Genomic DNA, 16,970 nt, shown 5'->3' on the forward strand with positions numbered 1-16,970 from the left:
CAGATGGATAACTGAGGCACAAAGAGGCTACGTGACTTTCCCAAGATCACACAGAAAGTCCATGGCAGAGTTGTAACTTGAACCCAAGTCTTCTATGTGCTAGGTCAGTGCCTTCACTATCAAACCATCCTTCTTTACACAGAAGCATTGTACTGCTTTAATTTTATTGGTATAATTAAAGCAGTACAGCTCCTCCTCCCCAGAATGGACATTGCTATATTACTATCTTTTCTTCTTTCTTTCTGTGTCCTCCCACACCCTCAGGTGCATAGGGGGTCCACTAGTTTCTGTCATTTATTTCAGTCTTGTGGGGGTCTGTTTCAGGCTACTTGGCTTCTTTTGCTGCTGTTCTGTGTAACATGTCTCTAGTTCACCCTACTTTTCTTTTTCCCAGGGATGTCCATATTCTCAATTTACATAGAAGTCATGTTGGTGGCATCTTTAAAGTGTGTCTTAAATATGTCCATTGCTGTTTCTTTCCATATTTGATGCTTTATAACTATATCGGTTTAATTCACACTTTAGGTTATACCAACCCTCCCCTCCTCCTAAAAAATACTTTCCTGTGTAAACAAGGCCAAAGGCTTTATATAGACTAGGATTTAAGGATGTGTTGTTGGACCATGTTGTTATCTAGCTCGATCCATTTAATACTTTCTAAAACTTTAGTCAAGACTAAGCAAGTTGTACTTTAGCACATGGTCCAGTAAAGGCTGTACTCCTCCATAGGCTTTGATTCAACCATCTTAGTATGTCTAAAGTACAACTTTCTTTCGCTAGGTCTACACTGGAGACTTTTAATGTTTTAATAATGTCACTAGGTAGTGTATTTATTTATTATTATTTTATTATTAATTTTTACAACATATAGACAGTTATGCCAGCACAACACTGCTTTTGCTGCTAGAGCTTATTTCATTCAGGGAACTGGTATGAGCTATATGGGGAAAATAACTCTTTTGCCAGTATAAGCTGCTCCTACACTAGGAGGAGTTGCTGGTATAGCTAGACCCTTTCTAGTGTAGACAAGGCTTGTGTCTTGACTAGAATTTTAGAAGGTATTAATAAGATTGTAATAGATAAAATCAGCTAACATGATCCAAGAATATACTTTTAACCCTAATCTAAGATAAAGCCTTAGAATCCCCTCTGTATTTGGCCTTATGCATTTCCCAGGATCCTAACAATAATAGTATCTCAATTTATTTATTTTGGTTTTAAAAATACATGTTAGGATTGCCCATCCCATGTATTGAGTCACCCTTCTAATAATGAAAACACAGTAATCAACAATTACACCAAACGATGGCCACAATCATAATCCATTCATCTCATTATATTGTAACTCAGAAATAACTAAATACCCATCCTACTCCAATTGCCATTTTCCATTGTCCCCACACATTATCAAAAACCATTGCAGCGAAGCAAGATATTATTTTGTTTTGAAAGTGGTTCCTAAAAAGAAAACAAACAAAATCGAGTAGTGAGACATTAATGGGAGGGAGGAGGAGTTGAGAGAATTTGATCCTAAAGTGACAATGGGTGTTTATCATACTGGTCACATTTGGTTTGAAAATAGAAGAAAAGAGAACATTCCCCAAATTGTGCTATCTGCCTTGTTCCCAATACCATATCAAGCCTAAAGGGATAAATTGCTGGTTTCATGTAAATTCATGTGAATGAAGGTTCCTTTATTTTAAATTAGACTGACTCAGAAAAACCCTGAGTTCTAGCATATGCCACTGAGGTAGTGTTCTGTGAAGCAACAAGGCATCTGAAAAGCCTGGACACAATGCAGCTGAGGATCCAGAGAGCAATCCCCATAGGAGTTTTTTCCTCAGGTGTGCTCAGAAAAACATTGGCTGTTGCAACACTGGGGAGATCATTGGTTCCACAGCAGTGGCACACCTACGTACTTCCTGCTGGAACCAATGACACAGAACTTTGCCCCCATGTTTAAAAGTGTTGATTTATTGGCATCATGTTGAAAAATGAAAGTCCAAGGCAAACATAATTATCTATGCATGTATTCATGCAGCACCAGTTACTGTGGTATCTTGGTATCAGTGTAAAAGCTAGTATAAAACTATTGTCCCAAGTAGACTCTGCTCTTCCCATGCTAAGGTTTAGCTGATTATATCTGCAGAGGTTCATTTTCCTTTCTTCTTTCTCCTCCTTTCATATCTCCCTTCTCTTCTTTTTACAGGCTGTGTAAGGGCAATAGCTTATTATTAATTAGAATTAGCATAATAAACGCTGCAAAGTATCACTGCGTGGTGCTGGGTTTACTCTATAACATCATGGAGTCTATTCATCTCTCCAGTTTCCCAAATAAAAGTATAAGAGAAAGGGGAGTTGGACTATATTCTCTCTCATGAGACAGTCCAGTGAATCCTGAACTAGGAACAGCTTCCTCAGCCGGCATCTTCACTCCATTCTGCTTTCTCACCCACTGTCCTTTCATACTTGATCCCTTTTCTTTGGATACTGTGGGATAAATTCTCAAAAATGACTTTTAATTGTGTATGCTTCCATTTCTGCATGTCCAGCTTTGGATAGCTGGCAATTTAGGTCTCGGTGCCCCAGAACTGAGGCACCTAGAGTAGAGCTCACTTATGAAGATTTACGCCTGTATCCCTCAGTTAGCCCCTGCATGTTGGCCAAAATTTATAAATATTGGTGTGGTGGTGGAGGTGGATCTGAGGGAAGGGCAGACTTGTACAACTGTTTTTAATTGTTACCAGTACCATGGAAATTAAAGACTGTTTTAGAGTGTACTAATTTATTTTCTCCTTTGTAGATGCATTCAAAGCCTCTGCATGGGTAAATGAGGTGTGTGCTTCTTCTATTTCCCCTATATCCATGCTGTTCCCATACACTAAGCACTGGTGCAGATTTCCCCTTTGTGAAAGTATACTGTGTAAAGTGTGCAACATTAGCCAAATCCTCATTGCAAGTTTACTGAAGCTACACTACAGATGTATTTGGCTATGTATGTCAAATCTGTATGGTTTGCTGATCCTGTAAAGACTTCACCTGGGATCAGATTGTTATAGGTATTAAGGTGGCTAAAGATGCATATAAACACCTAGTGGAATTTTCAGAAGCAGCTAAACTCATTAAGCACTTTTGCAACTTTAAGCACCTACGTATTTTTTGAAAATCTGGCCTGTGATGATTATACATTGACTTAATCTAACCCCTTTATCTGGCAGAATACAGAGCAAAGTGTATGCCTGTCTTCTTATGGAAAGGATTTGTGAGTTTGGGGTGAAGAAAAATATATGCAGCATAAGTCCAGAGAGCCAAACTCTTTCACACAGTTGTAAATCTAGAAATCTCTCTGCTGAAGTCAGTGGAGTTACTCTAGATTTGGAACAGTGTAAAATGAGAACAGAATTTGTTCCTAGCATGTATTGCTTTAAATTTTAACACTATACATTTGTCCAAAATCTAAATGGATCCATGTCTATATTTGTCTTTGGAAGCATATGACATTTGAGAGAGTGGTTCTCTCTGCCAACAAGAATTAAAAATAGCACATAAAGGTATTTAACGCAGAGCAAAATCAGTTATAAATGGTGTATGAGTGCATCACTGAACAACTCAGGCTGCAACCTCTTTGGCAGATTCATGAATAGCTTATCCCCTCCTAATTTCTGCATTAAGCAAAGTTATTCTTAATTTTATGATGCTACTTAGATCTTTGGTCACTGACAGATCTCAGATGAGTCAGATTCATTTGATCGTGCTTTTACTTTTCAAGCACGATCAAAAAAAATCTGAAAAAAATCTGCTCTGAATGTTACAAAGTGTGAATAAATAGTCAGCAAGAATAATATTATTTTGCACTTTTATGGCACTTATCATCCACAAATCTCAGGAAACTCTAGAAAGCTGGCTACTTAATATTCCCATTTATAAATAGGTAAACTGAAACAGAGAGAGAAGTGACTTGTTGAAGATCAAAGAAAACCAGTGATAGAGTCAGGAACTGAGTCCATGTTTCCTGATTTCTAGCCCCCATATCTAATCACTAAGGGGTGGGATTGTCTCCTCTTATGAGAAAATCCATCCAAGTTGCTCGGGGGAGGAAATCTCCATGAGATTCCCTTCGCAGAAATTCCATCACATTGTTCTTTTGGGTTCACAGGGTCTGCCCTCAATGAAGCTGAAATCTTCTAGAGATCAGTATCTATGGCTACTACTTACCTCTCCATGCTCCTTCTGTCTATAAGGTTCTGAAGATATAATGGAGGAGTGACCCCATGTTACCCCCAAACTATCTGAATCTCAAGAAGGCTGTCTCCATGGAGCTTTGTGCCCCTGATGCACTCCACTCCCCGTCTTTAACTCTCTGGCAGCGTGACTTCATCTGAGGGTATTGGTAGAAACCCCAAAGGGGTAGCTGCTGGTAAGAGCAAGGCTCTGGCCCCTTCTGCAATAGTCAGCAATGGGGAAAACTCTACATCCGGTAAATAATGCCAGCAGAGTTAGCTGCTGTGTGCATTCACAGCATGCTGTGCACCCCCTCCTCCACCTGCATGTAATAGTCTATATGGGTTTACAAGCCAGAATGTGGTCCTTAGGAAAGACACATACCACACATGTTACTGAGACTGCTCAGATCCTTAGGGAAGGCTCATCTCTTGTACAGTAGCAATTTTTCATAGCTTAATACCTCATCTGTGCCTTTTTAAATGCAAAATGCCAAAGACAATCAGGCCCTACTGCAGTGTTTTTGGCAATGGACCACAGACATAAATAGAGGCATCAACAATTTATCTTCCCAGATCAGTCACTTTTTTCTAATCAGATCCAGCACACTGGGTTAATGACAAACAGAGTTTGCTGCTGGATTATGATTCTCCCAGGATCATGAAACAGCCTTTAGCTAAAGCAGCATTTCCCAGAGATCAGCCTTAACTTAAGCCTAGATTGTGCCCTTGAAACCAATGAGTGGACCTCTTTCAACTCCTGGAAAAGTGTGTCAGCCACTTCCTCAGCAACATCCTTCAGTTGACCCCACAAAGGGCACTCCATGGATCTGGAAATCCGTCTGAGGTTCCAGCGTAAGACAGGGGAGGAGTAAGTGGGGCTGCAAGAAGAAACACATAGAAGCTATATTTGATTGCCACTGGAATTCAGCCCCTGTGGTGGGGCTTAGAGGGGATCTTCAGGGTAGTCAGAGCTATTGGCGTTTCTGGTATTGGTGAACAGCCACAGAAAATCCAGAGCACAGGGTAAGCACGGAGCTTCTGTGCACATGGTCTAGTAAAGCCCCAATATTCATGTGGGATCTATATATTTTTGGGGCCAGGGACTACCTTTTTTCACAGTAGATGGACCCTTTCCCCTGATAGAAGCATTCAGAGGAAATACTGCAGGCTGCCCTATTGCATAGTTCGCCAGTGTACCAGGAGAGTATATCCCTGGAATGCTGTTTAGGGAGTGCTGCATATTCTCTGCTGAGTGGCTGGCCTTCTAAGTATCCTTCCTTGCTCCCTTGGCAGTGCTTGCACTCTGGAGGGAGAGAGGGTACGTCTACACTACGGGACTATTCCGAATTTGCATAAACCGGTTTTGTAAAACAGATTTTATAAAATCGAGTGCGCGCGGCCACACTAAACACATTAAATTGGTGGTGTGCGTCCATGGTCCGAGGCTAGCGTCGATTTCTGGAGCGTTGCACTGTGGGTAGCTATCCCGTAGCTATCCCATAGTTCCCGCAGCCTCCCCCGCCCCTTGGCATTTCCGGGTTGAGATCCCAGTGCCTGATGGGGCAAAAATCATTTTCGCGGGTGGTTCTGGGTACAGCCTCACCCCTCCCTCCCTCCCTGACAGCGGCAGACAACCGTTTCGCGCCTTTTTTGCTTGGTGAACCGTGCAGACGCCATAGCACAGCAAGCATGGACCCTGCTCAGCTCCATACCGCAATCGTGGATGTTTTAAACACCTCGCGCACTCTCGTGCAGTATATGCTGAACCAGGACCTTCGAACCGAGGCGAGTAAGAGGCGGATACGGCAGCACGGCGATGACAGTGATGAGGACGTGGACACAGAATTATCTCAAACCGCGGGCCCCGGCGCTTTGGAGATCCTGATGGTAATGGGGCAGATTCTATCCATTGAACGCCGATTTTGGGCCCGGGAAACAAGCACTGACTGGTGGGACCGCATTGTGTTGCAGGTGTGGGACGATTCCCAGTGGCTGCGAAACTTTCGCATGCGTAAGGGCACTTTCATGGAACTTTGTGACTTGCTTGCCCCTGCCCTGAAACGCCATAATACCAAGATGAGAGCAGCCCTCACAGTAGAGAAGCGAGTGGCGATAGCCCTGTGGAAGCTTGCAACGCCAGACAGCTACCGGTCAGTCGGGAATCAATTTGGAGTTGGAAAATCTACTGTGGGGGCTGCTGTGATGCAAGTAGCCAAAGCAATCACTAAGCTGCTGCTACGAAAGGTTGTGACTCTGGGAAACGTGCAGGCCATAGTGGATGGCTTTGCTGCAATGGGATTCCCTAACTGTGGGGGGGCGATAGATGGAACCCATATCCCTATCTTGGCACCGCAGCACCAGGGCACCCAGTACGTAAACCGGAAGGGGTACTTTTCAATGGTGCTGCAAGCACTGGTGGATCACAAGGGACGTTTCACAAACATCCACGCGGGATGGCCAGGGAGGGTTCATGACGCTCGCGTATTCAGAAGCACTACTCTGTTTAAACGGCTGCAGCAAGGGACTTACTTCCCAGACCAGAAAATAACAGTTGGGGATGTTGAAATGCCTGTCGTTATCCTGGGGGACCCAGCCTACCCCTTGATGCCATGGCTCATGAAGCCATACACAGGCAGCCTGGACAGTGGTCAGGATCTGTTCAATTACAGGCTGAGCAAGTGCAGAATGGTGGTGGAATGTGCATTTGGCCGTTTAAAGGCGCGCTGGCGCACATTACTGACTCGCTCAGACCTCAGCCAAACCAATGTCCCCTATGTTATTGCTGCTTGCTGTATTCTCCACAATCTCTGTGAGAGTAAGGGGGAGACCTTTATGGCGGGGTGGGAGGCTGAGGCAAATCACCTGGCCGCTGATTACGCGCAGCCAGACACCAGGGAGATTAGAAGAGCACACCAGGAAGCGGTGCGCATCAGAGAAGCTTTGAAAACGAGCTTCATCAATGGCCAGGGTACAGTGTGACTGCTGTGTTTGTTGATGAACACCCAACCCCCTTGATTGACTCAGTCCCTGTAAGCAACTCCCCCTCCCCCTTCGAGTACAGCTTACTTATGCAAATAAAGTCACTCTCATTTAAAAAGCATGAATTCTTTATTGATTCATTATAAAAAGAGGGAGAGAAGTAAGGGTGTGCTTTGGGAGGAGGAAAGGAGGGATGGAGAAGGCCATTAAAAAAAAAATTCAGAGTAACGACATCCTTCTGGTTGGGCTGTCCACGGGGGTGGAGTGGGCGGGTGCACGGAGCCTCCCCCCACGCGTTCTTACACGTCTGGGTGAGGAGGATGTGGAACATGGTGAGGGTTGAGGGTGGTTATACAGGGGCTGCAGCGGCACTCTGTGATCCTGCTGCCGTTCCTGAAGCTCCACCAGACGCCGGAGCATGTCAGTTTGATCACGCAGCATGTCAGTTTGATCACGCAGCAGCCCCAGAGTTGCATCCCGCCACCGCTGATCTTCCTGCCGCAACCGCTGATTTTCCTGCCGGTCTTCCTGCCGCCACCTCTCATCTCGGTTGTCCCTCCTGTCCTCACGTTCACTGGCCTCTTTCCTGTAATTTGAAACCACGTCCTTCCACTCATTCAGATGACCTCTTTCATTGCGTGTAACTTCCATAATATCCGAGAACATCTCATCTCGCGTCTTCTTTTTCCTCCGCCTTATCTGTGCTAGCCTTTGGGATGGAGGAGGGACGCTTGAAAAATTTGCAGCTGCATGAGGGAGATAAATATTTAGAAAGATACATTTTACAGAACAATGGTTATACTTGTTCACAGTGAAAAGCACTATTCACCTTACATAGCACATGTGATTTCCCTACAAGGTCGCATTTTTCATCTTAATAGTGACTGCTTGCATCTCTGGGGTTACAGATCTCAGACACAGGTCCAGGCATCAGGATTCAGCTTGCATGCGGCCATGGTAAGCCACTGTCTCAGTGATTTACCCCTCCCCCCCCAACGCATGGCTAATACCACGCTAGCTCACTGCTAATCAACAACCTTCCCCCTCCCCCCCACCCACTGCTTGTCCGGTAGCTTGGGAAAGATCGCCTCGCCGGTGACCAAACAGAAAAGATCATCGGCATTTCACTCCTCCCCTCCCCCCGCTTCGCTACGTGCAGGAAAGTGTTTTTTTTAAGCTGCTGCATTCCACGAACCCAGTAGAAAAATGGCCACCCCCCTTACTTAAATTCCTGATTTTTAACCAGGTTATCCTGAACGATATCACTTTGCTGAGGATAACAGAACAAGATAAAGAGCGGATGCTTCTTGAATGCCAGCAGTCACCGGGACCATACGCTGCGATGCTTTGCCACGCAATGATACCTGATTACTTGCTACATGCATGGCATGGTAAAGTGTCCTACCATGGTGGGCGGAACAAGGATGCCTTGCCCAGAAACCTTCTGCAAAGGCTTCTGGAGTACCTACAGGAGCGCTTCATCGAGATGTCCCTGGAGGATTTCCTCTCAATCCCCGGACATGTTAACAAACTTTTCTAAGTAACTATACTGTCTGCGAATGCATCCCAAGTCCTCTGGGCAAATCAATCATTAAAAAAGGCTTGCTTAAAAAACACTGTTTGCTATTTGCAAAGGTACACTCACCAGAGCTCCCTTCCAGGGCGTCATTCTCTGGAATAGTTGCTTGTGAGGGCTGGGAGCAGGGTAATTCCGTCAGGGTGATAAAAAGCTCCTGGCTGCTGGGGTTCACGGAGTGCTGTGTGCTCTCTGCGAGGTCTTCCTCTTCTTCTTCCTCTTCATCTTCCCCGTCTGCATAATCCTCAGACATGGCAGAGATTACATCCCCCACCTCGGAATCCACGGTCAGGGGTGGGGTACTTGTGGCGCAGCCCCCTAAAATTGCATGCAGCTCAGCATAGAAGCGGCATGTTTTTCGACCTGCCCCGGACCTTCCGTTTGCTTCTTTGGTTTTCTGGTAGGCTTGTCTGAGCTCCTTAACTTTCACTCTGCACTGCACGGAGTCCCTGCTGTGGCCTTTATCCGTCATAGCCTTAGAAATTCTTTCAAATACTTTTTCATTTCGTCTTTTGGAACGCAGTTCTGTTAGCACTGAATCATCTCCCCATATAGCGATCAGATCCATTACCTCCCGAGCGGTCCATGCTGGGGCTCTTTTTCGATTCTCAGGAGACTGCATTGTTAACTGTGCTGATGAGCTGTGCGTGGTCACCTGTGCTGATGAGATGAGATCTCCACGCTGGGGAAGCAGGAAATGAATTTCAAAAGTTCGCGGGGCTTTTCCTGTCTACCTGGCCAGTGCATCCGAGTTGAGAATGCTGTCCAGAGCGGTCAGTGGTGCACTGTGGGATAGCTCCCGGAGGCCAATACCGTCGATTGCGGCCACACTAACCCTATTCCGATATGTTAATACCGATATTAGCGCTACTCCTCTCGTCGGGCAGGAGTACAGAAACCGATTTAAAGAGCCATTAAAATCGATATAAGGTGCCTCCTAGTGTGGACGGTTGTGGCGTTAAATCGGTTTTAGGCTCCTAAAACCGATTTAAACGCCTAGTGTAGACCAGGCCAGAGGGAGAGGGACGTTACCAGGAAGTGCATAGGCTGAAATGGGCTGGCCTGTGTGCAGAGTCATGAGGTGGGGGGAAGGTCCTTGTATGCTCCCCTTCCTTTGCACATCCAGTTGGGGCCTAGTAACGATGTGGCCGGAAATGAAAGTGGAGGGAGGGAATTCAGCTTTTTGCACAGCTGGCTCAAAAGGACCATGGAGCAGGTGGAAGCTTCTCCTCCCAGAGGCTACCCTGGCACAAGGAGCTCCAGGAGAGGAGGTGCTGGCTATTCTGGGGCAGAATGTTAGAGGGACAGTGGAAAGAGGAGTAGAAAGAGAGGTTCCACTTTCCTGCAATGGACCACAGCAGTGATGCAAGTTACATATGCCACCTGCATCCAACATGGAATAGAAAGACAAGGCATGCATTGCAGGGAGCAGTTGCAGATTTGTCCATAATTAAGATGCCATGTTTCCTGTTTTTTACAAATCTGTTATTCAGAATGTTTTGAAGAATAGTTTTCACATACCGAATTGAGCCTTGGGCTGTTTACAAATACTTGGTAGAAGCATTCAATTGACATACAATATTCAGAAATCATGGTTTGAGATTTGTGTCTATTTTCCTATGTCAGATGGTGTTTTGGTTTCCTCATTGGAGATGACTTAGCCTCCTTTATAAATCACTGTATTTCAGGGTAAAAATAATGTTTCTTGATTTAAATCAATCATGGTTACAAACCTGAAATTCACTATTCCCCAACATGTGTGTTCAGTGCTGAGCAAACCAGGTTCCTGGGCCATGACATGACTAGGGCTCCTAGTCTCTTAATAATAATAATAATAATAATAATTATTATTATTATTAAATAATGATTATTAATATGATGAACAATGACTAATGAAGGGTTTAGAGTTACAAGATACACATCTCTTTGCACTATTACAACTGCTATGAGGATCAACATGGAAGATGGCTGGCATGGTCAAAGTCTGCCAGTGCACAGACAGGTAACTGCTCATATGAGCTGTGTTCATTGGATCTTCCTAACTGTGATAACCCACCCCATTGAATGATCCAGAGGACCAAGATAATTGCTAATATAGTCCGGGTGAAAAATGCCTTTTTACCCCAACATCTGGAGATTGTTTAATCATTTAATCGAGCACATGTCACTATAACTGTAGTGGGTTCTTTGTCTCAGAGCTGAGCTCTTGGGAATGTTCTCTTACCAGCTTATGAACCTCCTTACTTGTCAAGTTCTTAACAATGAAAAGTGAGCATTAAGAGGAAGAAATCACTTGGAAATTTCACTGTGGCAAAAGCAATATCTAGAAAATTGCTCTGTACTCTTTGGCAAGTAGAAGAGCTGATGGTGCTATTGTCTGTCACCAAACTCAGAAAGTAACATCAGAGAGTGATTTCTGAAATGCCTTCTTTGGAAGAGGAAGATTTTCATGGTGTGAGTGTGCGAGAACAGCTAGAGTTTGAACATCACTTTTAAACAAACACCGGCTAGGAATCAAATATCTTACTTGTCCCGATACCCCTGGCTACTGTATTAAGGGCAGAACAGAAACTGACTGCCCTGATTTTGTTCTTATTCTGCAAAAGTACCACTACTGAAGTCCTCGGATACCACAGTACTGGGTTTGATATAAAGGTCAGATAGACTAGGCAGACAGGTAGGAAGTACAAATCTATTTAGGGACCCTATTGGAAAGAAAAATTAATCCTAGAATGGACAGAGAGGAATCAGCATTCCAATCCATCTTTCACACTAGCCCCTTTTTATAGCATAGGAAGGTCACTGCACCTCTGCTTCAGTTTCCCCATCTCTAAAATGGGTGCAATTATTTTTATCTACTTCAAAGGGTATTGTAAAGGTCAGGACTATGTGCATCATGAAAATTAAAAGTACTAAACTGTATTATAATTTGAGTCTCATCCAGGTGATTAATAATTGGAAGTCATTGCCATTCAGATGGGTCAAGTTCCAATAGAGTTTTCTTGAATGTTTTTCCCATGTGTCTTCCTACACAGATTTCTGCTTTTTTTATTGCTGTTGAACCAACCCATGTTTTATCTGCCAAAGGCCTGATTCTGATCTCAAAATAGGTGTAAAATCAGATGAACTCCATATATGGAGTTACAATTTTGTAAAACTGGTGTGATATCAGGACAAAAGCATTTTACCACATGATTCTGCACCACGACAGAAAGAACTGTCCTGTGAGCAAGAAGTGGCTATGTGATCAGAAAGCCACTGAGGATAAGAGATTGTAAAACAGTAACTATTGACTGATGTTCACTAAGAGACCTCCTCCCATCTGCTGAGGATTCAGGTAGCCTGACCTTCATCCTAGGGCATCTCCATTGATTGATTGTATTAGGTTGACTGCCTTGGGTTTAGCTGATATAATTTTGTTTCTTTGGTTGTTTTAAATAAAGTGGGAAAGGGAAAATTATAGCCATTGGAGACAGGGGCTATTGACACCTGCTGTGTGACCATGGTATCAATCTTCTGACACGTTGACCCATATATGGTGACTGGAGCCAGGAAATAAAAAACAGACTCTTATCACCACTTCTCCATTTCACATCTTTCTTCCCTCGCTGTCTGTAATAGCTAGGCACGCAGATTATCTCCCTTCCCTTACAGGTCTCAGTCACACATCTGTCCCTGCAGAGAAGCATGCTGCTACCTCTTTACCCAAAGAGCAAGAGCAGGACCAGGCACTTAATATCTCTTTAAGGGAAAACACCTTTATTCTTATTATATCTTCAGGGATGTGTTTGCTCATTCTTCTTTATGTTGACCTTTGCCTTTTTGAACATTGCTGCAATGCTGGAAAAAATATCCTCAGTTGAATTGTACTTGGTAAACAGAGGGGGAGAGAGAATTTCTGTGACGTGCCTAATAGTCATGCCTTTGGTGACAGAAGTTTTAACAGTTGGGTGCACTGGGCCCATGAAATTGAAACAAGTCATCCCATTGATTATTAATGAGACTACCTAGCTGAATTTTTGTCGATCATTCAATGTTAGGGCTCCGGTGACACTGTAAAATAAGGCACCCCAGCTACCCTTTTAGAGTTTTCTGCAGAACTCTTCTAACGATTTACAGCCATGTAGTCTGCCTGGTGCTGTATACCTTTCTATAAGCAATGTAAAATATGTTTAGTTAAACACAAAAGTGTGAAACATTCCACTGTGGTGTTTCAGTTACCCTTGCTTCCTGTTTCCAACTTTCAGATTTACAGCCCTTTCCTGACAGAGCCATCAAGGTTCTTTTCTCTGCAGAAAACCACATTTTATATATCAGGTTTTCTTTAAGGGTGAGGATTAAAAATATCACACTGAAGTTATGCTTAGCTATGACTCTGAGCCTGGCTGTCCTCTCACGCTGCTGTGATACTGGTATAACTCTATTGACTTTACTGGAGTTACAGCTGGTGTCAGTGAGAAAAGAATCATCCCTGTAGCACTTCTGATTTTTATGAGCATTCCCACAATGTACTGTGTTGTAGTTTAGCTAAGGGGAGTGGGTGGGGGGAATACATGTGGGAAATTTACTGTAACTGAAGGACTTATCACTTCCCACTGTGTGATGGGGGTTCCCCTCCCCCAACCTCGCTACAAATACATCACACCGATTGGTCACAGACAGCAACATATGACTGCTGGTTGCTGTTTCACTTTTGGTAAATCAGATGCAGAAGTCTTATGTACTGGTAGTCGGATTTTGATAGTTTTCACTCACCCTTAACTTCACTAGGGCTTTTGATAAATCGCTTGCATGTTTCTTTATTATTATTTTTTTAATTATTATTATTATCGTGGTGCCTAGAAACTCTAGTCCTGGACCAGGATCCCATTGTGTTAGGTGCTGTACAAACACAGAACAAAGAGACCAATCCCTGCCCAAGGAGCTTACAACCTAAGTATAAGACAATAGAAAACAAATGGCTAAAGACAAATGGGGAAATATAAGGAAAGAATGAGACAATATTGACCAGGAAGTTGTCTCAGCACATCAATAGTAATCGGTGAGCAAACCCAAACTTTGGAGACATCATCCCAGTCTCTGGATAAGCAAATCATAGATTCCTGGGACAAATCCTCAGTTCCTTACTCAGAAAAAATCTCATCTAATTCAAGATCTTCATTAATGACTGAGCAAGGAATTCTGGATCTGGGCTCAATAAATCAGAGACAGAAAAGATCCACTGGTGCTTTAGCAAGATTGTTCGGTACAGCGAAATTTCTAATGCTTTGTCCATTGTTGTTTCCATTGTTCAAAGTGATGGGACTTTCACCACTTCCCTTGGGAGACTGATTGACAGCTTATTGAATGTCACCACTAAGAAGTGTTTTATGATATTTATCCTAAACTTTCCTTTTCTTAATTTCATCCCACTAATTGTACCATCCCCCATGTATAGTGCCTCTTATTCCCTGGAGTTTATACACCAAATACTTGTAGAGTGAAAACAGGTTAGAGAGCTTTGGAGTAGTGTAGCTTTCATTCTAACACTCCCTCGCAGGGAGATAATTGGAATAGCAGTGTCATACACTCTTGTCAGTTCACTCTGCCTAAGTGTCAATTGATTCTGGCCAAACATTTCCACACACCCAAGAGGAGTAGGTGCTGAGGAGACCTTCAGCTGACAGTGAGTTGAAAGATAATAAAACTTTGCACTTATAAAACAAGGCTCCTCTCAAAGCACTTTGCGAACACTAGACCTACTTCTCATTTACACTAAGGGTATGTCTATACCAGGGATTGGCAAACTCTGGCACGCAGCCCATCAGGCAAAGCCGCTGGTGGGCTGGGACGGTTTGTTTACCTGCAGCGTCCGCAGGTTTGGCTGATTGCAGCTCCCACTGGCCGTGGTTTGCCGTCCCAGGCCAATGGGGGCTGCGGGAAGCAGCATGGGCAGAGGGATGTGCTGCCCGCCACTTCCTGCAGCTCCCATTGGCCTGGGATGGTGAACCACGGCCTGTGGGAGCTGTGATCGGCTAAACCTGCGGACGCTGCAGGTAAACAAACTGGCTCAGCCCACCAGCAGCTTTCCCTGATGGGCTGTGTGCCAAAGGTTGCAGATCCCTGGTCTACACACTGCAATAAAAGCCGGAGCACCAAATCTCAGAGCCTGCATCAATTGACTTGGGCTTGTAGGGATCCAGGACTTGTAGGGAGCGGGGATCCAGCACCTCCAGGGAAATCCCAAAGTTGGTGCTTCTGGAGCTTCCAACCTCAGTGGGGCTCAGGGATTTACAGAGTGTCCCAGCGTGCAGGAGGAGCACACCCATAGCAGTATCCTTCAGGATGATGCAAGCAAGCACTCCTTTCCACAGCTGGTGTGCTCCATGTGTTAATGCAAAGTGGGTTGGGCCATGGGCCTACTCCTTGTCCATTTAAGGTAGTTAGCAGTTACCAAGGCACAAGCTAAAAACAGCCTCTGTGTTCTGGAGAGGACAGGTACAGCAATTGTGCCTGGCACCTCTACTGGGGAATGGTGCAAGGCTGGGGAAAAGAAACACTGCATTATCCACCTCTGTTGCACACCCATGCAAGGACCAGCCAAATCTTAGCTTTCACAATACTCTCTTGAGATATATATTCTAAACCACATTCCATAGCAATGAGTAATGGGGATGTATGTGCTGAGGAATTTGCTTTGCAAAAAAATAAAAAAAATTAAAAAAAAGCTTTCTACAGCTCATTGAGGACCTGATAAAACTCAAAAGTGTAATCTAATTGGATGTCAATTTCTTTTTAATCAAAGAATCATTTTTTTCTTCATCCAAATATATGGTTCAAATGAATTTGGAAAGGCCATTTATAATTATCTTCAAATATGATTCACATGAACAGGCTCTGTTTGAAGTCACTGAGTCTCAGCAATATTCTAAAGAAGAGTTTGAAAGAAAATAGCAAAAATACTCATCACTCCAAAAATATGTATCTCATGTTATTGCTATTAGAGGACCAAAATGTCCTCGATTTCAGGTGTGGAGGGGACGAAAGGGGAACAAGCACCAACCTTGAGGGACTAGTAAGAATATAAGATGATGAAAGAAGTCTAAGTGGCATCATCATGCCGTCCCTTTACTGAATCTGTGAAAGTCTATCTGTGAAACATCAAATGTCCCCATGGGTTCTGGTGAAAGTTACCAGGTGGGGAGGAGGAGGGCTCGAAACAATTACTACAGTGCTGGACACTATATAAAACCTTAAAATAGAGAGATAAATTGATAGCTTCTCCCACAGCAACTCATGGGGAAATACCAGGAGGAGGTAAAGTTGATTCTGGGCATTTACCCTGGAAATGTTTACTATAGAAGGGGTTGAAGACATGGACAGCTCTATGTTTTTTGCCGCCCCAGGCACGGCAGTCTGGGAGCATTCGGCGGTGTTTCTGCGGGAGGTCTGCCGGTCACGCGGATTCGGTGGCAGTTCTGCGGATGATCTGCTGGTCCTGCGCCTTCGGCATACCCGCCACCGAATTGCTGCTGAAGCCGCGGGACCGGCGGACCTCCCACAGAACCGCCACGGAAGGCTCCCTGACTGCCGCCCTCATGACGACTGGCACACTTGCTGCGCTGGTGCCTGGAGCCACCCCTGGTTGAAGACATTCAGAACTTCACAGGAAACACTGAGCACCTGTACTAGACTGTCCTGGTCTACCTTGTCAATATCTTTTTGGGAGCTGAGAGCTTCCCCATGTTTAGGTGGAAAGGCAAAGATTGCATAGGCCCTATATTCAGATTAACTTACACTCATTACAGGCACCAATATACTTCTATGATGGGCATTAAACAAATACAGATATCAGTGAGATAAGTAGATTAGACAATTAAAATAAAATTAAACAATGTAAAAGTTAAAGCTGATCAAAGAAAAGGAATTTCATAGAATTTCATAGAATTTGATTTATTTTTTTTACCAGCTCTCCTAAGGTCAATGAGTGCCCCATTATTATTATTATCTGTGATGGTTTACTTTACCCCCAAAGTTTGCCATGTTGTGGCTTATTCAGCTTTCCTCACCCACAATCACCAGCTAGAGCTTATTTTTCTATTCACAATAACTCCACTGCATCCTGGATGCATATTTTTCCTGCTTTCCTGGTCTCTAGCAGTGACATGAATTCCACAGCCCTTATTTTTCTTTTATAGAGATACCACCAAATT

This window comes from Mauremys mutica, chromosome 4 (assembly GCF_020497125.1).
Source record: "Mauremys mutica isolate MM-2020 ecotype Southern chromosome 4, ASM2049712v1, whole genome shotgun sequence".
NCBI classification, from domain to species: Eukaryota; Metazoa; Chordata; order Testudines; family Geoemydidae; genus Mauremys; species Mauremys mutica.